The sequence below is a fragment of the Protopterus annectens genome, chromosome 4.part0, assembly GCF_019279795.1.
Source record: "Protopterus annectens isolate FY-2018-M chromosome 4.part0, PAN1.0, whole genome shotgun sequence".
Classification (NCBI taxonomy): domain Eukaryota; kingdom Metazoa; phylum Chordata; order Ceratodontiformes; family Protopteridae; genus Protopterus; species Protopterus annectens.
In genome coordinates, this window is record NC_056733.1 from 360437035 (window position 1) to 360462509 (window position 25475).

The window sequence follows — 25475 nt, forward strand, 5'->3', positions numbered from 1 at the left end:
CTGATGATGCTGCCGTGGATCCAGTCCGGTACCGCCAGGCCTGCACATGCTGGGGGACAGCACCACACTACAGCAGTGCTGGTGCTGGTACCCGGCACTATGGCGAGTGGCTGTGCCTTTGTTGCACATCCACGAGAGCTCCACCTGTTGGTGTTGCTGACTCCACGCCCATGTGGCTTCGTTGGCCTGCTCCCACCATATGCTCTAACACAGACATTGCACAGCTTCAAGATTCCCACCATCTCACTCAATCATCTATCCAGGACCGCTGCAAAATAACGGTGGCTATCTGCAAGATTACTTAATGCTGGGTTGTCAAGCACAGCAGAATGATTAGCAAGTCTGCCCGAGTCTCAGACTCTGTCTGGCATAATGTTCCATATGCGTGCCTGTGCCTCCATGATGGCCCAAAACATGTGTCTCCAGTGACACCTGCTGAGGCTACTTCTGCCAGGGGTATGGCTAGGCCAGCAGTCGAAATCTCCCATGAGAGCACCCCTATACATCTTACCTGTGTGGTACCGGCCAGTCATCTAGCTATGGCCCTGTGTGTGCAGACACACCTGCATTAGTCACCACACTGTCCCCGTCCCATGCCAGCACCCACCAACTGTCCCTCATCTATGGCCACTTCGGGGATCATGGGGTATGTATAGGCATTGTGGGACTGTGTAGCGGGGGATGGGGTGTACTAAAAGTAGGATGTCAACCAATGGCACAGCCTTCAGGCCCTGACAACCCTGTCTGTGCCTCACCATACCTATTATCATTGTCAGAGTCTGTATGGACACTAACATCAGTTTGCCTGCAGGAGGGACCCAGACCCACCTCGCCACCTGTGAAGGGAAATCAAAAATTGCAATTTAAGACCTGTACATCATTGCTTACCTTTACACACACACACACACACACACACACACACACACACACACACACACACACACACACACACACACACACACACACACTTACAGGTGAGGTGGCACAAAGATATTACACAGACCTCTCATTACCCAATAGTCATCATGCATGATATATGGCAATCAACAGCATGCACTACAGCTATACTAAATCCCTGTTATCAACGTTATACATCTCTGTGATGCATGAGTTGTGTTAGTAGGTGATGCCCCTTCCCCTGGAACACACTGCACCCATGTACACAGTATTGCTGTGCACCTGTTCAGCACCTTGGCATGTATTGTGCACCATACCACACAAGTGTATACACCATTCCTGAATGTGTATATGTGTGTGTGACAAAGTTATGTCTCTGGGGTTTCTATTGCTCACAACCCCTATGTGTGTGTTTTTTCTGACACATATTCTGGGATGATATGAAAACAGATGCTGTCGTATAGTGAATGCCTGACCTCTGATTTGCAGATCTCATCATCAGCAGTGCATGTATGAGCAATAAATCCAATTACACTGACAACCTTCAAAGCTCACTGTGGCTATGAGGAGTGTATTAACACCCTTATTGGACATGCCAGCCTCTTCCATGATATGCAATGGGCCACAATACTGCATATGTTAACATTACACACACCTGATAAGTGACATATGACCTGTGAAATCAAATGCAGTATCAAACAAATGTGTGTAAGTTGTGCAGATGCTGATTGAGATGCATACAATATGTGGGGGTTGCGCAAGTGCACACCCTTAACATGATGGTTTGTTGCAGCACCTGTTAAGTGAACTACAGCAGTCACTATTCCTGAAGAGGTATACTAGGGATGGCCCATCTTCTACTCTAGGGTTTGGTTTGTTGACCACTCCAGCCTACAAATGTTCCATACTCCTGCTGAATTGCAAGGTCAACGTGATGTGTACAGCCCTTGGAGGTCACACAGTGCCTTCACTATTGCTGTGGAGTAAGGGTTATGTCTGGCACAATTCATGACCTTGACTCTGTTCAGATACAGGCATTCTTAATGAGCTTTGGATGTATGCTTCAGTTCACTGTTGTATTCAGGATGACACCCCTCCCCATCCTCAGTATTTTTGCAGATGCTTGACTAAATCTATGGGCCCATTGGTTACATGAGTGTCATTTTGCAGTGTTCCAAATTCAGAACACCGTGTTCTACTGGTGTAGTACCCAATTCTGCCAATTAACAGCAAACCTAATCGGTGTACACTGGCACCAGCAAGGTACAGATGGGGATGGGTGGGCCTGAGGTGGAGTGAAGTGTTTGCTTGTGCACACCACATGTATCTTTTATTAATACTTCTGACTGCCTTGGTCTTCGGTACACCATTACACATTGCAACACATGCCTTTGGAAGACTTGATGTTATGCATATGCTACCTGTAGAGAGCCCTGGATGATGTTTCCTGTGGAACAACTCTTCCTTCTGATTACCCTAACACATAAGTGGCCACACTTACGAGAGTCCAGGCAATTGTCGGCATAGGTATTGCACAGTCAGTACTTACTAGACATTCATGCAAGTCCCTCAGTGTTGCTGCATGTTTCTGGGCAGCCTCTGTGACTAGATTTGCCAACACATGTACAAAAGGTTGTCATCTGTCTTGGATGGCATCTCGGTTTATTTGTACATTAATGTTGTCCCATAATGCTATAGTCACATACATGACTGTCTGCACTGTTTGCCATGGTATATGCAATGATGAGGCAATGCTATGCCTCCCACTCCTGAGTGCTACCTTTTGGATATAGGATACATTCCATGGTTTGTAAGATGTGTGTGCAAATACCACGTGCTGCCTCTGTTGCAGGTAAGAGTGGGCAAAGGTCATGCGACATACTTCTAGCCGACAGCAGACCATTACTTGGTGTGACATTGAGGTACCCTGTACTTGATGGAAGTTGCATGACTCCAAGAAGAGTGAATGAATGCTGCCATGCTGTCAGTACCTCAAAAGCTGCTTCCACAATATGTTATCTGGAGTGTGCACACATATGTTTCAGTGTTTGTTAAGGTATGTATTCCCCATATTTACAAGTTGTCCCTAACATAGGATTCCATATTACATATCTATTGCTTATGTGCCTGTAGATCACATTATAGGTTGTAAAAGGTGTGGAATGTGGTATTGTGATATGCTGCATTGTGTAGATCTGTAAATAGTTGCCGCTTGTAACATTTGTGCTGTGTATACACTGTTGTAGTTACTGTATAAGGGTAATGTTCAGACAAGTCCCTTCTTAGCCAGGAAGCCATTTGTCCCACTCATTATGTTCATCTCTGTCCACACATCTTGAACTGACAGGTTGTTAGGTATACTGCAAGACTCTTACATACCCTTCAGATATGCCACCATGGTGACCACTGTGATGCAGTGCATTTAACAGCAACAATAAGTGAACAGGTAAAGCATGCATTATGGGTAGTTTTTTTTAAAAGTGTGCATGGCAAATGTTATGGCCATAACATGGCCAGTGTATTGGCAAACCTGAACAAAAAAAACTCCATACTCACCAGCAACAGACTGCTGCCCCAGAGGTATACCAGAAGTACCTACATAGTTGTATGAGAGATGTAATGACAGTAGCCACACTTGGGCACTGGTACAGGTTGGGAGTAGCATTTCAGTACATCAACAGTACAAATCCACAATACTAGAGATTATGCATATCTGTTCATTACTACACTGTAGCAACAGACTATGTCATCTGACATATGAGACCACTAATATACCAAACAACACGCCAGAAAAACTATTTAAAAGATCGTATGGCAGACAGAAACTAGAGAACACAATTCAGCAGCCGGTAATATCGTAAAATAGATTTAATTTCCGCTTTCGTCACAACTTCATCAGAATACAAAAAATCATGACACTAAAACAGTTTAAATAGCTTATTCAATTAAAAAATCAATTAAGTAATCTATTTGAATAATGACATAATTGCACAAATATATGCAAAAAAATGAAACCTCAAGCATTAAAATAAGCCCTTAAATCTATACCATAATTTTTGTTAATAGTTAATTTTCCATTTTTTAGAAAACATTTTAAATTTATACTCTCATTAAGACCAGGAAAGACATCTGACTTCAATCTAATCTGCCATAAACATTCTCTTTGCTCAATGTAGTTCTTAAAATCCCCAGCCCTATTGTCTGATTTACATTTTTCTAGTACTGAAAATAAAAATTTGTTAAATGTAGCACATGAAATAGAATGCTTATATAAAGCGTTGTTGTGATCCTTAGCTTTAATAGCATATAAATGCTCCTTAATACGAGTAGCTAAAGACCTAGATGTCATTCCCACATAGAATCCGGGGCAAGAGGAGCAAAGCTGATATAAACCACTCCAACGGTGTTGCAGTCAATGAAGTCAGAGACTTGAATAATTCTGTCAGAAGTAGCGATGTTAATGTAAGGACCCTCAGATATATATCTACAGATATGGCAATTGCGACAACGGAACATTCCTGTTTTGTTTTTCAAGGTAACTGAGTCTGTAGTATGATGTTGTTCTAATATATTTTTTAATGTGTTCGCCTTGAAACACAAATTTTGGATCTTTACCAACTAATTTAAAAATATCTCTATTTCCTTGTATGACCTTCCAGTTGTTCTGAATAATGTTTTGGATCCTATAGTTATCAACACCATGTCAGGAGCAGATAATGTCATTACTTGTATTTTGTTTTTACCATGAATAAAAACTGTATGGGTGTCATGCAATATAGCAGGATAATGAGTCACTCTTTGTTATAAACTTCTCACCCGCTTTTAAACAACAATTCCTCATTATATCCTCGTTGGAATAAATGTGCAATGAAATGAAATTCAGAAACCAATACTTCAAGTTTGGTCGTCATTCGACAAGCTCGAATGAACTGCCCTCTTGGGATGTTTTTCTTCATATGTGAAGGATGTCCACTGTTGTTGTGTAGATAACCATTTGTAAAGGTCTCTTTTCTATGAATTTTGCTATGAAATTTATGTTCATCCTTGTCCCACCATATATGGGTATCTAAAAAGTTGACTGCAAGTCCTACTTCACCTAGTGTAAACTTAATGTACCCGGAAAGAGAATTAATTTTATTAAGAAACAATTGAACCATGTCCCTATTTCCTTCTATAATAAAAAACAAATCGTCAATGAATCTACAGAAAAAAAGAATATTGAAATGTTCTTTTAAAACTGGAATAAATTCTAGTTCCCACCATGCCATTACAAGGTTGGCAAAGGCAGGTGCTGCCGATGACCCCATGGCTATGCCACGCTTTTGTCTATAATATGCCTTACCAAACATGAAAAAATTGTTCTCTAGAATAATTTCTATAAATCTACATATAACATTAATGAGAGAATTGTTAAATAAATTCTTAGTAACTAAATAGCTACGGACAGCTTCAACCCCTTCGTCATGGGGGATACAAGAATAAAGAGAAATAACATCTACAGTGAACATGACGTGTTTGGAATCATCAAATGTGTCGGTTGAAGCATTGTTGGAGAAAACATTAATTTTTTCCAAGAAGTGCCAAGAATCCTGAATATAAGATGTTCTCACAAATCAATGGTCCCAATAGGGCATCAACAATTAAAGAAATTCCTTCAAGTTACAGAATGAGGGGAAGATACAATGAGACGTAAGGGTGGATTAGAAATATTTTTATGAGTTTTTGGGACTCCAAAAATAACACCAATTTTGGGTTTATCAATCAAACAAAAATTATATAATTTTAAATTAATCTCACTAGTCATTAAGGCATCATATAGATATGAATGTACTACTCCAAAACTTTTCAATATCTCATAATAAGGTACAGATTCGTATTCATTAGTATCATTTAACATATCTAACATATTGGCGTTATATTGTTCATGTTCCATGATAACTGTGTTGGACCCCTTATCGCTTTTCATAAACCTAAGTTTCCCTGTGAGTGATTTTAAATTGCGTAAGGCTATCCTTTCTTGAACTGTCAAGTTGTCATGGAAATAAATTTTTGACTTAAATAAGCTTTCAATGTCCTTAATACACAAATCTTCAAAAGTTTTGAGAGTATGGTGAAGACTAGGGACATAACAAGAAGGTTTATAGAGACATTTGTTAGATACAGGAATGTCATGCATCAAAAAAGATAGATTTAATTTTCTGGTGTATTTTTTCAAATCAATTATGGTTTTTCCAAAATTGGCCCTTTTATAATGAATAAAATTAAAACCATAACTGAGCACTGCTAATTCAGACTTACTAAAAGAATGGTTAGACAAATTAATGATACCAAAACCATCAGTGTTAACTACATCATTATTTAACATTCGTCCCCCGACGAATTTGAGCCCAAAAAAGTACGGCTCCTAGTCAAAATAGTACTTTTTATATTGTCTGTTTCTTGACCTTTCTTTTTGTTCCTGTGACTATTAATGGACTCATTTAAGTCAGTTTGCTTTTTAGTGTTATTAACCAAACTGGAGATAGAACGACAATCAGAGTTCCCGGTTGTAGAACCCTTAATGCCATTGCTGTCAACTTGTCTGTCCACTTGTTTATCTCTTAAAATGTCAATACAAGACGAGCCTGATACCAGCGGCGGAAATTCAACATTATAGTTGCTAGAATGATTGTTACCTGCAACTATGCTCGATAAAATAGGCTGCTTGTTTGTAACCGCTTCTGTTCGGTACCGTGTATTAGAAGAATGTCCTTGCAAACGAAAATCGCGGTTCCGTAAATTAGGTACAAATTGACTGTAAGCTGTTTTGTTTCGATAGCAGGCAATGTCCCTCTCCATTTTGGACTGTTTTCTGTTGGTTACTACTTTTGCATGCTCAAATAACTCTTTGGTAAAAAAACAGTATAAAGAGTTAAAGTCATTACTTAACATACGTTGTTTGAGACCAGTCTCAACTTCCTTAATGTCATTAAGTATCAAAGACATTTTTTCTGTGTTGTTATCTATAAGCAACTGCAAGAAGCGAAGACCCGCTTCGTTAAAAAAAGTAGTCAAAGAGTCAAACATGGGATGGTCCACTCCCACTCCATTTGGGCATTTGAAAAAACGCAAGCCCTTGGGGACTATTCCTAGTTCTATACATTTCATAAAATAGCAATTTTCTAAATCTAAAGATTTATACCTTTTTAAAAGTTTAAGTAGAAGGTCTCGCTGTGTGTTTGTATAGTTGTCATCATTCGAAAACGAATTCCGTTTGTACATGTTAAAAGGATTGTCATGGCGGTTTAATAACCCCGCACAGTTGGTGTTGTTGATTCCTTCAATGCTGTTAGCCGTTTCTGGGTTAACAGTTGTTCGTCGGTCTGAAAAAGATGAACTACTCAAGTGAATTGCTGTCGGTAATTCCTCACATGCCCCGATTGGGCTAGGTACATCACTGGAACCTGTAGAGTTACTGGCTTTCGCCACGAGAAATTTTAACGAACATTGTATGTCCATAAGAGTTGAAATAAGCAGGCGGTTCACTTTATCAGTTCCTCTGTCGAATTTGGATGTCGGTGTGGAATGCACCGATAGATTCATCATAGTGTCATCCGCAACGTCTGCCATAGTAGACGAAACAAATAAGACCACTAATATACCAAACAACACGCCAGAAAAACTATTTAAAAGATCGTATGGCAGACAGAAACTAGAGAACACAATTCAGCAGCCGGTAATAGCGTAAATAGATTTAATTTCCGTCACAACTTCATCAGAATACAAAAAATCATGACACTAAAACAGTTTAAATAGCTTATTCAATTAAAAAATCAATTAAGTAATCTATTTGAATAATGACATAATTGCACAAATATATGCAAAAAAATGAAACCTCAAGCATTAAAATAAGCCCTTAAATCTATACCATAATTTTTGTTAATAGTTAATTTTCCATTTTTAGAAAAACATTTTAAATTTATACTCTCATTAAGACCAGGAAAGACATCTGACTTCAATCTAATCTGCCATAAACATTCTCTTTGCTCAATGTAGTTCTTAAAATCCCCAGCCCTATTGTCTGATTTACATTTTTCTAGTACTGAAAATAAAAATTTGTTAAATGTAGCACATGAAATAGAATGCTTATATAAAGCGTTGTTGTGATCCTTAGCTTTAATAGCATATAAATGCTCCTTAATACGAGTAGCTAAAGACCTAGATGTCATTCCCACATAGAATCCGGGGCAAGAGGAGCAAAAGCTGACATAAACCACTCCAACGGTGTTGCAGTCAATGAAGTCAGAGACTTGAATAATTCTGTCAGAAGTAGCGATGTTAATGTAAGGACCCTCAGCTATATATCTACAGATATGGCAATTGTGACAACGGAACATTCCTGTTTTGTTGTTCAAGGTAACTGAATCTATAGTGTGATGTTGTTCTAATATATTTTTTAATGTGTTCGTCTATAAACACAAATTTTGGATCTTTACCAACTAATTTAAAAATATCTCTATTTCCTTGTATGACCTTCCAGTTGTTCTGAATAATGTTTTGGATCCTATAGTTATCAACACTCATGTCAAAGGAGCAGATAATGTCATTACTTGTATTTTGTTTTTTACCATGAATAAAAACTGTATGGGTGTCATGCAATATAGCAGGATAATGAGTCACTCTTTTGTTATAAACTTCCTCACCCGTTTTAAACAACAATTCCTCATTGTATCCTCGTTGCTGGAATAAATGTGCAATGAAATGAAATTCAGAAACCAATACTTCAAGTTTGGTCGTCATTCGACAAGCTCGAATGAACTGCCCTCTTGGGATGTTTTTCTTCATATGTGAAGGATGTCCACTGTTGTTGTGTAGATAACCATTTGTAAAGGTCTCTTTTCTATGAATTTTGCTATGAAATTTATGTTCATCCTTGTCCCACCATATATGGGTATCTAAAAAGTTGACTGCAAGTCCTACTTCACCTAGTGTAAACTTAATGTACCCGGAAAGAGAATTAATTTTATTAAGAAACAATTGAACCATGTCCCTATTTCCTTCTATAATAAAAAACAAATCGTCAATGAATCTACAGAAAAAAAGAATATTGAAATGTTCTTTTAAAACTGGAATAAATTCTAGTTCCCACCATGCCATTACAAGGTTGGCAAAGGCAGGTGCTGCCGATGACCCCATGGCTACGCCACGCTTTTGTCTATAATATGCCTTACCAAACATGAAAAAATTGTTCTCTAGAATAATTTCTATAAATCTACATATAACATTAATGAGAGAATTGTTAAATAAATTCTTAGTAACTAAATAGCTACGGACAGCTTCAACCCCTTCGTCATGGGGGATACACAAATAAAGAGAAATAACATCTACAGTGAACATGACGTGTTTGGAATCATCAAATGTGTCGGTTGAAGCATTGTTGGAGAAAACATTAATTTTTTCCAAGAAGTGCCAAGAATCCTGAATATAAGATACGTTCTCACAAATCAATGGTCCCAATAGGGCATCAACAATTAAAGAAATTCCTTCGGTTACAGAATGAGGGGAAGATACAATGAGACGTAAAGGTGGATTAGAAATATTTTTATGAGTTTTTGGGACTCCAAAAATAACACCAATTTTGGGTTTATCAATCAAACAAAAATTATATAATTTTAAATTAATCTCACTAGTCATTAAGGCATCATATAGATATGAATGTACTATTCCAAAACTTTTCAATATCTCATAATAAGGTACAGATTCGTATTCATTAGTATCATTTAACATATCTAACATGTTGGCGTTGTATTGTTCGTGTTCCATGATAACTGTGTTGGACCCCTTATCGCTTTTCATAAACCTAAGTTTCCCTGTGAGTGATTTTAAATTGCGTAAGGCTATCCTTTCTTGAGCTGTCAAGTTGTCATAGAAATAAATTTTAGACTTAAATAAACATTCAATGTCCTTAATACACAAATCTTCAAAAGTTTTAAGAGTATGGTGAAGACTAGGGACATAACAAGAAGGTTTATAGAGACATTTGTTAGATTCAGGAATGTCGTGCATCAAAAAAGATAGATTTAATTTTCTGATGTATTTTTTCAAATCAATTATGGTTTTTCCATAATTGGCCCTTTTATACGGAATAAAATTAAAACCATAACTGAGCACTGCTAATTCAGACTTACTAAAAGAATGGTTAGACAAATTAATGATACCAAAACCATCAGTGTTAACTACATCATTATTTAACATTCGTCCCCCGATGAATTCGAGCCCAAAAAAGTACGGCTCCTAGTCAAAATAGTACTTTTTATATTGTCTGTTTCTTGACCTTTCTTTTTGTTCCTGTGACTATTAATGGACTCATTTAAGTCAGTTTGCTTTTTAGTGTTATTAACCAAACTGGAGATAGAACGACAATCAGAGTTCCCAGTAGTAGAACCCTTAATGCCATTACTGTCAACTTGTCTGTCCACTTGTTTGTCTTTTAAAATGTCAATACAAGACGAGCCTGATACCAGCGGTGGAAATTCAACATTATAGTTGCTAGAATGATTATTACCTGCAACTATACTCGATAAAATAGGCTGCTTGTTTGTAACCGCTTCTGTTCGGTATCGTGTATTGGAAGAATATCCTTGCGAACGAAAATCGCGGTTCCGTGAATTAGGTACAAATTGACTGTAAGCTGTTTTGTTTCGATAGCAGGCAATGTCCCTCTCCATTTTGGACTGTTTTCTGTTGGTTACTACTTTTGCATGCTCGAATAACTCTTTGGTAAAAAAACAATATAAAGAGTTAAAGTCATTACTTAACATACGTTGTTTGAGACCAGTCTCAACTTCCTTAATGTCATTAAGTATCAAAGACATTTTTTCTGTGTTGTTATCTATAAGCAACAGCAAGAAGCGAAGACCCGCTTCGTTAAAAAAAGTAGTCAAAGAGTCAAACATGGGATGGTCCACTCCCACTCCATTTGGGCATTTGAAAAAACGCAAGCCCTTGGGGACTATTCCTAGTTCTATACATTTCGTAAAATAGCAATTTTCTAAATCTAAAGATTTATACCTTTTTAAAAGTTTAAGTAGAAGGTCTCGCTGTGTGTTTGTATAGTTGTCATCATTCGAAAACGAATTCCATTTGTACATGTTAAAAGGATTGTCATGGTGGTTTAATAACCCCGCACAGTTGGTGTTGTTGATTCCTTCAATGCTGTTAGCCGTTTCTGGGTTAACAGTTGTTCGTCGGTCTGAAAAAGATGAACTACTCAAGTGAATTGCTGTCGGTAATTCCTCACATGCCCCGATTGGGCTAGGTACATCACTGGAACCTGTAGAGTTACTGGCTTTCGCCACGAGAAATTTTAACGAACATTGTATGTCCATAAGAGTTGAAATAAGCAGGCGGTTCACTTTATCAGTTCCTCTGTCGAATTTGGACGTCGGTGTGGAATGCACCGATAGATTCATCATAGTGTCATCCACAACGTCTGCCATAGTAGACGAAACAAATAAGACCACTAATATACCAAACAACACGCCAGAAAAACTATTTAAAAGATCGTATGGCAGACAGAAACTAGAGAACACAATTCAGCAGCCGGTAATAGCGTAAAATAGATTTAATTTCCGCTTTCGTCACAACTTCATCAGAATACAAAAAATCATGACACTAAAACAGTTTAAATAGCTTATTCAATTAAAAAATCAATTAAGTAATCTATTTGAATAATGACATAATTACAAATATATGCAAAAAAATGAAACCTCAAGCATTAAAATAAGCCCTTAAATCTATACCATAATTTTTGTTAATAGTTAATTTTCCATTTTTTAGAAAACATTTTAAATTTATACTCTCATTAAGACCAGGAAAGACATCTGACTTCAATCTAATCTGCCATAAACATTCTCTTTGCTCAATGTAGTTCTTAAAATCCCCAGCCCTATTGTCTGATTTACATTTTTCTAGTACTGAAAATAAAAATTTGTTAAATGTAGCACATGAAATAGAATGCTTATATAAAGTGTTGTTGTGATCCTTAGCTTTAATAGCATATAAATGCTCCTTAATACGAGTAGCTAAAGACCTAGATGTCATTCCCACATAGAATCCGGGGCAAGAGGAGCAAAAGCTGACATAAACCACTCCAACGGTGTTGCAGTCAATGAAGTCAGAGACTTGAATAATTCTGTCAGAAGTAGCGATGTTAATGTAAGGACCCTCAGATATATATCTACAGATATGGCAATTGCGACAACGGAACATTCCTGTTTTGTTTTTCAAGGTAACTGAGTCTGTAGTATGATGTTGTTCTAATATATTTTTTAATGTGTTCGTCTTGCGAAACACAAATTTTGGATCTTTACCAACTAATTTAAAAATATCTCTATTTCCTTGTATGACCTTCCAGTTGTTCTGAATAATGTTTTGGATCCTATAGTTATCAACACTCATGTCAAAGGAGCAGATAATGTCATTACTTGTATTTTGTTTTTTACCATGAATAAAAACTGTATGGGTGTCATGCAATATAGCAGGATAATGAGTCACTCTTTTGTTATAAACTTCCTCACCCGTTTTAAACAACAATTCCTCATTATATCCTCGTTGCTGGAATAAATGTGCAATGAAATGAAATTCAGAAACCAATACTTCAAGTTTGGTCGTCATTCGACAAGCTCGAATGAACTGCCCTCTTGGGATGTTTTTCTTCATATGTGAAGGATGTCCACTGTTGTTGTGTAGATAACCATTTGTAAAGGTCTCTTTTATATGAATTTTGCTATGAAATTTATGTTCATCCTTGTCCCACCATATATGGGTATCTAAAAAGTTGACTGCAAGTCCTACTTCACCTAGTGTAAACTTAATGTACCCGGAAAAAGAATTAATTTTATTAAGAAACAATTGAACCATGTCCATATTTCCTTCTATAATAAAAAACAAATCGTCAATGAATCTACAGAAAAAAAGAATATTGAAATGTTCTTTTAAAACTGGAATAAATTCTAGTTCCCACCATGCCATTACAAGGTTGGCAAAGGCAGGTGCTGCCGATGACCCCATGGCTACGCCACGCTTTTGTCTATAATATGCCTTACCAAACATGAAAAAATTGTTCTCTAGAATAATTTCTATAAATCTACATATAACATTAATGAGAGAATTGTTAAATAAATTCTTAGTAACTAAATAGCTATGGACAGCTTCAACCCCTTCGTCATGGGGGATACACAAATAAAGAGAAATAACATCTACAGTGAACATGACGTGTTTGGAATCATCAAATGTGTCGGTTGAAGCATTGTTGGAGAAAACATTAATTTTTTCCAAGAAGTGCCAAGAATCCTGAATATAAGATACGTTCTCACAAATCAATGGTCCCAATAGGGCATCAACAATTAAAGAAATTCCTTCGGTTACAGAATGAGGGGAAGATACAATGAGACGTAAAGGTGGATTAGAAATATTTTTATGAGTTTTTGGGACTCCAAAAATAACACCAATTTTGGGTTTATCAATCAAACAAAAATTATATAATTTTAAATTAATCTCACTAGTCATTAAGGCATCATATAGATATGAATGTACTATTCCAAAACTTTTCAATATCTCATAATAAGGTACAGATTCGTATTCATTAGTATCATTTAACATATCTAACATGTTGGCGTTGTATTGTTCGTGTTCCATGATAACTGTGTTGGACCCCTTATCGCTTTTCATAAACCTAAGTTTCCCTGTGAGTGATTTTATCTGAGGGTCCTTACATTAACATCGCTACTTCTGACAGAATTATTCAAGTCTCTGACTTCATTGACTGCAACACCGTTGGAGTGGTTTATGTCAGCTTTTGCTCCTCTTGCCCCGGATTCTATGTGGGAATGACATCTAGGTCTTTAGCTACTCGTATTAAGGAGCATTTATATGCTATTAAAGCTAAGGATCACAACAACGCTTTATATAAGCATTCTATTTCATGTGCTACATTTAACAAATTTTTATTTTCAGTACTAGAAAAATGTAAATCAGACAATAGGGCTGGGGATTTTAAGAACTACATTGAGCAAAGAGAATGTTTATGACAGATTAGATTGAAGTCAGATGTCTTTCCTGGTCTTAATGAGAGTATAAATTTAAAATGTTTTCTAAAAAATGGAAAATTAACTATTAACAAAAATTATGGTATAGATTTAAGGGCTTATTTTAATGCTTGAGGTTTCATTTTTTTGCATATATTTGTGCAATTATGTCATTATTCAAATAGATTACTTAATTGATTTTTTAATTGAATAAGCTATTTAAACTGTTTTAGTGTCATGATTTTTTGTATTCTGATGAAGTTGTGACGAAAGCGGAAATGAAATCTATTTTACGCTATTACCGGCTGCTGAATTGTGTTCTCTAGTTTCTGTCTGCCATACGATCTTTTAAATAGTTCATCTGACATATGCATGAAGATACTTTACATATGAAGATGCGTAAGCAACAATGGTCAACTAATGTGCCCTGGGGCCTTATGTGCATGCTTCTTGTCCATTGTGTGGGTAGCACCCACCTCCACAATGCTATTATCAGGTTCCTGGCTTGGCTGGTGGGTGGGTGCCCCATGACTGGTGAGGATCTCCTCAGCAAGTGTCAGTGGGGACTGGATGGCATGACCCCCACCCGTGGCTAACTGGTCCCTCCTAATTGCAGCAGCATGCTGATGGGCATGGCAGATGAGATCAGTGTAACAATGTCCACCTGCTCATAACTGTGGTTATGCAGGCCGACATCATTTACCCTGTGGATGAGCTCATTCCACAGGGCAGTCCTCACCTGCAGATCATGGGCTGTATGCTCAAAGAGGGTTCTTTGGTGATGCACAAGGTAGTTGATTATTATTTAATTCTCCTGTGGAGTATAAGCAGGGAGGCACTCCCGGGACATGGTACCTGGAAGACATAAACAGGAAAACAAAGGTCTGAGGACCTCATACTGCAAGGATATAATAGTTGTTAATTGACATCTCCTCCCATGATATCTACAACAATAATCTGAACACACAAATCAATGGGTATGTTTACACCAAACCTATTTTTGGAACATATATCCTATTGTGCAACAAATATTGAAATGTGTTTCTGTTCATGTTCCATGTTGAAACACTATAATTGGTGAACTGTTGCAAACAATGTAACCTGCATGCCATTGTAATGGCCACTGTGGTTCCATATATGCATGTGTTCTGTTTGCTATGCACCTATTCCAAATTTGGTGTTTTGGGTTAATGGGAATATCTATGCATGCTGATACAAACTAATCCTGGATTGTGTTGACTATTACTACCTACATATGTTCTAAAACTGCAACACAATAGCATGTTTGGGAAGGCTGTTCCCAGCTGAACCACCTCTCCCACCTCATCTGGCCATGGCACCAGGCCACAGAACATCTGGGACCCACCCCGGGACCTCCTCATCTATTGATCCTGCACTACCTTCAGGTGGAACTATGTCAGGTGATGGTGCTCGTCCCCACCCGGGAGCGCACACAGACAGGATCCTGTCACCTGAAGTCAGGTCCAGGATATGCTGCATAGGGAGCTCCACAGAGAATTGGGGGATCTGCTACACCAGCTTGAGACCCTCGTGAAGCAATTAGAGGGTCAGCCTGCCCAACATGCTCAACCCCAGGCACAGCCACCTTCAGGGCCATGAAGGTGCACTGGTGACTGCCCAGGGGTGGGGACCTCAGTCCCACTGTTTCCATTTGGGGGCTCATGGGCTTCCAATTTCCAAACACCCCTCCCCTGTGCAAGGTGATTACCCACCACATGTGTCATATACCACCCCTGCATGCTGTCAGGTCTGTCTTCCAACCCAACCTACCTCCCCAAATATACCTACTATCCTTTCCCAGCATCCCACTCTCACCTTAACAAAAAAAGGGGCAATCTGTTCCCAACACGAATTTCACACCATACATAACTGTCCATTTCACACCTGCTTACAGGTGCCTTACTCACTCTGTATCCAACAGTTCTTGTTCTGGCCAGCAAATAAATTATCATCCCTTGCAAGTGTCTATCCCAGGACCCTACACACCATAGCCAGAGAAATTTATCACTAAGTCATAGGAGCTGCAGATATATGTAATGTTTTCTCAAACATATCATGCAGCACAGTCATTCAACAGTAGGGAAAATGTATTTGTGTGTGTGAGTGTGTGTGTGTGTGTGTGTGTGTGTGTGTGTGTGTGTGTGTGTGTGTGTGTGTGTGTGTGTGTGTGTGTGTGTGTGTGCGCGCATGTGTGTGTGTCTCTGTATATGTAAACATATATATATATATATATATATATATATATATATATATGGAGTGGATTCAGACATTGGATCCATACTCTTTACCTCCTTCCTCCAGAGCTGCACTGTTCTGCCTTGCTATGAAACAGAGCATCACATGTGGACACAACCTAACATTAGGGGAGGGTATATAGGGACAGATCGTAGATATTCCTACTACAAACCTATGAAATTTGTGCATGACACATTTCACATTACCATAACTGTTCTGAAGGTGGTGGGGTCTGAAACTCATGTGTCTATCATGACTTCATTACTTCCACTGCCAGCTCTTTGCCATACTAATATACATGTTTGGAGGAAGAGAACAAACACTATGATGGCTTATATCTATGTGTAGATATGCACAGTTGACAGGTATGGCCCACTGCCCACAAGTCCAGATGCTATGTCCATAGCAGATGTTCAGCAGGACATCATTACAGCATGTCTTGATGCACATATAAATCTTTTAACATCATCTATCTCATTATTACAGACCAAGTACTACATTCAGTTACATGCTGACATGTTTTACATGCCTGTTTTATTATTGTGCTCTCTTCTGTGTACCAGTTGGATTACTTCCTTGTTTTTTTTTTTTTTTTGTACTATTTTTTTAGTATTTTTTTTTTATTTTTTATTATCTCTTTATCTCACTTTCTCTCTCTCTCCACTATAGGGATCAAGCTGGTTTGAATAGGCTGCAGCATGGCTTTTGCAAGTGATGCTCATAATCAGGTGATGGCCCCTGCACCAATTGATGTTCCCCACTTGCTATTGCATGCAGCCAGCTGTGTAGTACTTCCAATAGCCACTGTCATAGCAACCCACTACTATAAATGACTACATCATGTGGGCATTGCCCCTTTACCTTTCCTGCATGACAGACATCCTTCCTGTGTGTGGGCAGCAGTGTTACAGAGAGCAGGTAGCAATAACGCTTAAAACAGGACTTGCAAACACAGGCCAACTACATGTTTGTATAAGATTCTCGACCTAGGGACAGTGTATGAGTAGTGCTGTTATATGCATTGAATACTGCTAGTTTTACAGGGATTGTGTGTACATGCTAGTTTTGAATAGAATGCAGTCTGTCTGCACAGCTCTCAACTGTGGGCCCATCCGTATGATGGTTAGAGGATCGGCTGTTATGTTTTGTCTGTTCACAACACAGGTCTTGTCTCTGACATATCAGTGGCATTCTCTCCATTGATTGCTATCAGTACATGGCAACATCCATTTGTGTTTCTGACTTCATATTCCTGAGTAAGGGTATGTTCTATCCAATCCTGTAACACCAGCACCTTTCTCAGTGTATAACAGCAATATTTATTTATTTATTTATTTTATTTTATTTTATTTTATTTTACATTTGTTGACCGGGCTAGTCCAGCTGGATAATTTCCATTTTCAGTGGAGGCCCGGGGAGAAAAGCTCCAAGATTAAAACAAGGTTATAGAAATTAAACATTTACAATAAATGCCTGTGACACAGACAGTGAGCAACAATGCATACATATTAGTCTAGGTCAAGTAATAAAGCACATAGTGCTATCTACATATTGAGAAAGGCAGTAGTTCTTTACAGTACAATTATGTGAGGATGGGATATTACATATTTTAAAATGTATATACATACTTGTAAAATACATTGTCTGTACCTTTTTTTAAGAGAACAATAGTAGCAGTACAGTCATTAGGTCATTTGAGATCACAGAGAAAGATTACAGTTTTGAATTCAGGAAATATGATAGTAGAAAGAAGAAAGTAGATTAGTCTGGATTGGTACAGGAGCAGAGCCAGAAGTTGTTCAGATGTAAAAGAAGTTGTTTTTTAAAAAGATGAAAGGAGGCTAGAGAGGTAAAGTGTGAGGGGAGGTTATTCCATATTTTGCCTACTGAGATGGAGAAAAGGCAGTTACCTGCTGAATTTGTAATTCTAGTTGTGTTGACTTGTAGCTTTTCGGCGGAGCGCAGCTGTTTCAAGTTATTATAGGGGATCAAGAGGTTACTAAGAGCAGGTGTCTTTAATGGTTGATATAGAATGTTATGTGTTATTAAGTGGCCCTGTGTTTCAGCCTCTGTCCTCCACCTATATGCCAGGCTTTTTCCAGATGTCATGCAGTAAGAGGTTGTTATGTAATGGCCTATCATTATTTAGTGCTGGCATTCCTGCTATCATTCCAATGATATTGTGGACTCCCACACAAATTGTAAGGTAGGGTCCATATATATGAGGGCTACAGCTGGACAAAACATGTGTGACCTTGTACAGTCCGCAGGTCAGTGTATGGAGAACTCTGTTATATGCCCTTGTAAGACATTTTATGGGGGAGGGGTATTAAATGTTCTTAACCTAGGCTGTTACAACATGTGAGGGATATCAGAAGTAAGAAACATTATGGAGTATGGCTGTACATTTTCATATATTTCACCATGGGAACAGTGGTGGGCTAGAGCTTACTGTCTTATACACAGTTTGTCAGTGCGATAGTGACATTTTAAGTTAAGCATGTTATGTAAAAGATACAATTACATTGTGACAACTAGTACTTTCCCCCCTAGGGGTTGAGCACAGAGTGTAATTGGAGGCTGCTGAACTACATTTGTAATTAAGTGTTAATTGGTTTATATCTTCAAGGCAAGTGTTCTTTTTAATGTTGTACTACTTGAAGGCCTTAGCGTGGGCAGCAAAGTATGTTATGTTTTGCAGATTACTGTATCCTATGTTTTGAGAGTTGCATTAATCAGTTATTATGTATTTCAAACACCTAACTGCTATACGAAATGGACTAAACAACTGAAATAGTACACAAATAAACATTTCTATATATGCAAACTTGTGTGTGGTGTCATGTCCTTTGCATTCTGTGTGGGTATATGTTTCATGCAATAATTATCATGTGTAGAAAAGAATAAAACACTGGCCATTTTAAAAGGTGGCAATTGTAGGAATAATAGCTGTTTGATATGCTGTGCACCCTCTATATATATACTCTTTTTATATATAGCTATAAGTAGATATATATTTATATGTGTATGTATGTGAATATACATATATATATATATATATAGAGATATAGATATGAGTATATATATATATATATATATATATATATATATATATATATATATATATATATATATATATATATATATATATATATATATATATATATATAGATATAGATATAGATATAGATATGAGTATATATATATATATATATATATATATATATATATATGTAAAACAAATTCAAACCCAAACAAACGGAGAAATCTGAAATAAATTCCAAGTAAGTCCCAATGGCTCACTGAGCTGGAAATGCTGCTCACGATACTAAATAAAAGCTCACAAAGCTTATAATATAGTTCACAGTTCAAAGTCAAGAGCCAATGCTTTCAGTAGTAAAAACAGCTTTAATAGTGCACAGACGTTAGCGCTTTCACGAAACCAACTGTTCGCTTCTTCAGACGTTTCAATTCAAACATGCATCAAGTCTTAATAAATATTACACATCACTTCCTGTTATTGTGTCATATCCTCTAGAAACAAGTAAAATAAATTAAAGGGATATGCCTCTAAACACATAAAATCTATAATATATGAGTGTGTCTGATGCGATAATCTATGAGACTTGTAAAATAAAGTAACATATATACATGTTTTAACAAGATAAAAACTGAATTCAATTTAAAAGTGGTTGGAGACAGAACCTGTGAAAATATAGACAAAATCATCTCAAAGGTCTTGCTTTTAATACAGGTTGCAGGGAGATAGATTCATTTAATCCAACACCCCTATGTGCCCCCAAGCGAAATATCCATTTCATTTCAATTTCCTCGGTGGTGTTGGTTAAATCCCCACTCCTCATATTATGTCTCACCACATGTAAAACTTGAAATAAAAACTTGTGTTCTGACCCATGGGTTAACATGTGTTTCGAGATAGCACTATATGCCTCACCCCTAGAGTAGGCATACAAGTGATCTCGTATTCGTTCTTTCAACAATCTATTTGTTTTGCCCACGTAGAAACAGAAACAGACCTGACAGCACGCGACGTAAACTACGTCCCTGGTATTGCAGTCAGATCTGTTTCTGATATCCCATAGCCTGCCGTCATTTGGGTTTCTAAAAAACCTAGACTTATCAATGTATGCACAATAATTGCAAGAGCCACAACTATGAGTACCATAGTCGGGCGGCAAATGATCGATACTCTTGTTGTGGCATAAGTCAGGAAAACAAAGTATCTGTTTTAAGCTCTTACAATTACTGAAAGTATAGCTGAGACAGTTGCCAACTATATCTCTGGTGCGGGGATCTAAGACCAAAACATCCCAATTATTTGAGATAATGTTTTGAATGGCTGAAGTGTTTTTGCCCAACGGTAAAACTAACGGTAGCTGTCGATTTACAGTGTGTGGAGCCAGTGGGATTGCCCTCCTGTCAGAGAAATGTGGCTTTCCTCTGCTATGTCTTAAGCGTGATACAAAGTTGCAAATATCATTAACTTCATCAATTAAATACCCCCTGTTTACGAAACTAATTTTTAACTTATCCAATTCCAAATGAAAATCCAAATCACTTGAACAAAGCCGAGAAATTCTCAACGCTTGTCCCTTTATGATATTGCGAAAAATGATGGGATCATGCATACTGTCCATGGAGAGGTAGGAATTGGTGTAGCATGGCTTTCTGTATACTTTGGAGTGAAAAGAATCATTGGACCTATACACCGTGGTATCCAAAAAATTGATGGACATAAAGGAAAACTCCATTGTAAACTTCAGAAAAATATCCCTGCTATTCAATTCTGATAAAAATGAAGCAATGGAGGCACCAGTTCCATTCCATAGGAGAAAGAGGTCGACAAAGCGCCTATAAAAGACGATGTTGGCATTATTGAAGATGACCTCCTCTCCCAGGCTGCCATGACCAAGTTGGCATAGGAGTTGGCGCAACTGGTGCCCATGGCAACTCCTGTGGTTTGCCTATAGATCGTGTCCATGAACACAAAATAATTATTTTCCAACACAATCTCTAATAAGAGACAGAGAAAATCTGCCTCCATAGATGTCATTACCTCACACATCAAAGTTTTCACCATACATATTCCCTCCATGTTAGGTATACATGTGAAAAGGGATTTAACATCAAGCGTTGCCAACAGGACATTCAAACAGTCATTGATAGTTCTAACACCCTCATATAAATCCATAAGAAACTGACCAGTGTCCTTTAATACATGTGTGAAAGTAGATAACACAGATTTCAATCTACTATCTAAGTATATCGAGATAGGCTCCGTTGCCCACCCTGCCCCTGCCACTATTGGTCTTAATGGTGGTGTAATCGGGTCCTTATGGACCTTAGGCAGTCCACTAATGGTTGGTATTAGAGGCTTATGTACGGTACAAAAATCAAATAATTCTTTAGTCATAATCTGTAATGTCACACACTCACACAAGGTAGTATTAATCCTATCTGAACATTGCATAATGTCAAATGAGTGGACCTTCTCATATTCAGAAGTATTAAGCATATTAAGCATAGTTTGAATGTAATAGGAACGATCCATAACAACTATGCGACCTCCCTTGTCCGCAGGTTTCACAATAATATTCTCATTCTTCTTCAAGTCATAAATGGCCTGTTTCTCACCATGAGATAAATTCTCATATGAACTAGGATTAATAAAAGCAGAGCCATGATATACGTCATTTTCAATAGCCTTGACAAAGAGCTCTAAATTAGGAGGCAAGGGTGGGTTAATCAAACTTTTATGTTTATAATTGGGGCCTTTAGATGTATTAACATTGTTAAACATTAGCTTCAGATTTATATTTCTAACAAATAACCGTATAGCTATCAAAACATCACTGACATCTATACAAGTGCTGGGAATGAAGGTTAGATCCCTTTCTAGCACTGCTAGTTCATCTGGACAAAGTCTATATGTTGAAATATTCATCACTATTGAGCATTACCCCATTTCATCCTGTGGAATTGTTGTGCATTCATAGGGACCTCTCTTCTCTTTGAGTCCCTCTGTTGGTCATAATCCATTGACCTCTTCCTCCCAACACGAATGGGGAGGGGCACTTCTGGAAAATCCTGTGTATCTCTAGGATGCAACTTATCCAACTGTATTTTCCTATGTACCACTGGATTGGTATGCACATGGTTCTCTATAGAAGGTACAGTTACTTGTTCTGCTGGTGTAAAATATGCAGATCTAACAGATTGGGGGGATGAGACATTGTCTATGTGCTGAGCCACTCCATCAATACAGACAGGTTTCTGTATAGGTAGAGGAGTATCATTCCCCGATTTATCCAAAGATGTAAATGCAGTAGAAACTACCCGGTTCTCTACCAAGCCTTCTGTGTTATCTGTAGGTACAGTATCAGAAATGGTATTGCCAGGTATAGCCCCACGTTTAGGTTGAAACTTGTTGGTGACTTGTTTGCGTGGATTAGATGCCTGCACAGTCTTTAGAAACATGAACACATTGTTGTTGTCAAAATCATATTTATCTCTGCTTAATTTCTTCTTTTTTTGATTAAGCAGCGTGTTACCAAAACTAGAAACTTTGTCCATCAGTTCATGTATGAACAAGTCTGCCAAGTCTTTACCAATAATGTTGCTAAGCTCCTGCTGTTGATTATTAATTACACTCACTAGGTCAGACTCTATCGGTTTAAAATAATCAATGATTAGTTCCATGTAGGCCCTACTGGCCCTTAAATTAATTACCTGCCACTTCGCAAGGAGGTCCGGATAGGTGTTACCGTAAGTTGGCATGGTAAGAATGCGTAAGCCCCTTGGAACAACACGATGATGTAAACTGGCCTCCAAGTGTTGTCTCTGTAGCAAGAGCCTTCTGTGTTTAAATAAATTATTTTCGATGTCTCGTTGCAACTGTCTGACCAAAATACTACTGTCCACATCAACCTCTTCATAAGAAAAGGTCGAATCAACCACCGATAGTAAAGGATTACAACTCTCCATTAGAAAAGTAGTTAAAGATCCATTCACACATGAGTTAGTTGACCGTCGCTCACCATTCGGTTCAGCCGTCAAATCAAAAGCTGAATTTGTAAGGTCTTTGTTGCCATTGCAGTTATCCACCGATTTCTCCATTCAGAGCGTAAAAATGAATGCAAAACAAAACCAACCAGTACAAGAATATAACAAATTCAAACCCAAACGAACGGAGAAATCTGAAATAAATTCCAAGTAAGTCCCAATGGCTCACTGAGCTGGAAATGCTGCTCACGATACTAAATAAAAGCTCACAAAGCTTATAATATAGTTCACAGTTCAAAGTCAAGAGCCAATGCTTTCAGTAGTAAAAAACAGCTTTAATAGTGCACAGACGTTAGCGCTTTCACGAAACCAACTGTTCGCTTCTTCAGACGTTACAATTCAAACATGCATCAAGTCTTAATAAATATTACACATCACTTCCTGTTATTGTGTCATATCCTCTAGAAACAAGTAAAATAAATTAAAGGGATATGCCTCTAAACACATAAAATCTATAATATATGAGTGTGTCTGATGCGATAATCTATGAGACTTGTAAAATAAAGTAACATATATACATGTTTTAACAAGATAAAAACTGAATTCAATTTAAAAGTGGTTGGAGACAGAACCTGTGAAAATATAGACAAAATCATCTCAAAGGTCTTGCTTTTAATACAGGTTGCAGGGAGATAGATTCATTTAATCCAACACCCCTATGTGCCCCCAAGCGAAATATCCATTTCATTTCAATTTCCTCGGTGGTGTTGGTTAAATCCCCACCCCTCATATTATGTCTCACCACATGTAAAACTTGAAATAAAAACTTGTGTTCTGACCCATGGGTTAACATGTGTTTCGAGATAGCACTATATGCCTCACCCCTAGAGTAGGCATACAAGTGATCTCGTATTCGTTCTTCGTGAGCAGCATTTCCAGCTTAGTGAGCCATTGGGACTTACTTGGAATTTATTTCAGATTTCTCAGTTCGTTTGGGTTTGAATTTGTTATATTCTTGTACTGGTTGGTTTCGTTTTGCATTTATATATATATATATATATATATATATATATATATATATATATATATATATATATATATATATATATATATATATATATATTATATATGTGTGTGTGTGTGTGTGTATATGTATCATTGGAATGTTTACTGCTTCCACATTGTACATTCCTAGTGGTAGACTGACTGTTCTGCATGATATGTTAGAGAAATCATCCTGAAATCGTACAGCTTCGATGGTTTACTGTTAACTTGTTGTGGCTATGTTGTGCAGGGTCCTGGGTTCAAGACTTGCAAGTGTTGGTTATTGTGTTATAAGGCCGATCAGTTCAGCTGTGGAGGAAGGGATAATAGCAATAATTACAAGAGATCCCTATTTTGAGCCCATTAACAGTGCCTTTGGTCAGATGTTTTGCAGTGAGAGGTTCAGAGTGTAGATCCAATGTGTGAATGAAATATAAAACTGGATGTATAAGAGAATTTAAGTACCTTTATCTGCATTTTTTTTCAAAAAAATACAGTATTTAAATTGATTTTAACTGTGTGTTGCAGGAATATTAACTGAACTGGAAATTAGTCAGTGTTTGCTGAATTTTGTTATTTGCTAGTAATTACAGGTGTGGGGGTAGCCACATTCTTTGATTTCCTGTCCTTGCCTATTTAAGTGGTGCAGTGTGAAATATTTTCTGCTTAAAAACCTCAGTTTTGGCCAGCTAAGAACTTGCTGTATTCAACTGGACGTATAAGAGAATTTAAGTACCTTTATCTGCACTTCTTTTTCAAAAAAATACAGTATTTAAATTGATTTTAACTGTATGTTGCAGGAATATTAACTGAACTGGAAGTTAGTCAGTGTTTGCTGAATTTTGTTATTTGCTAGTAATTACAGGTGTGGGGGTAGCCACATTCTTTGATTTCCTGTCCTTGCCTATTTAAGTGGTACAGTGTGAAATATATTCGGCTTAAAAACCTCAGCTTTGGCTGGCTAAGAACTTGCTGTATTCAACTGGACGTATAAGAGAATTTAAGTACCTTTATCTGCACTTTTTTTTCAGAAAAATACAGTATTTAAATTGATTTTAGCTGTGTGTTGCAGGAATATTAACTGAACTGGAAGTTTTGACTCTGCTCTTCAGTTAGTCCCACCCAACCTCCCTGTTTTTGTTTTGGTGTTAATCTTAGTGGCCTTGAAACTGCCCGCCCCTCTTGTAA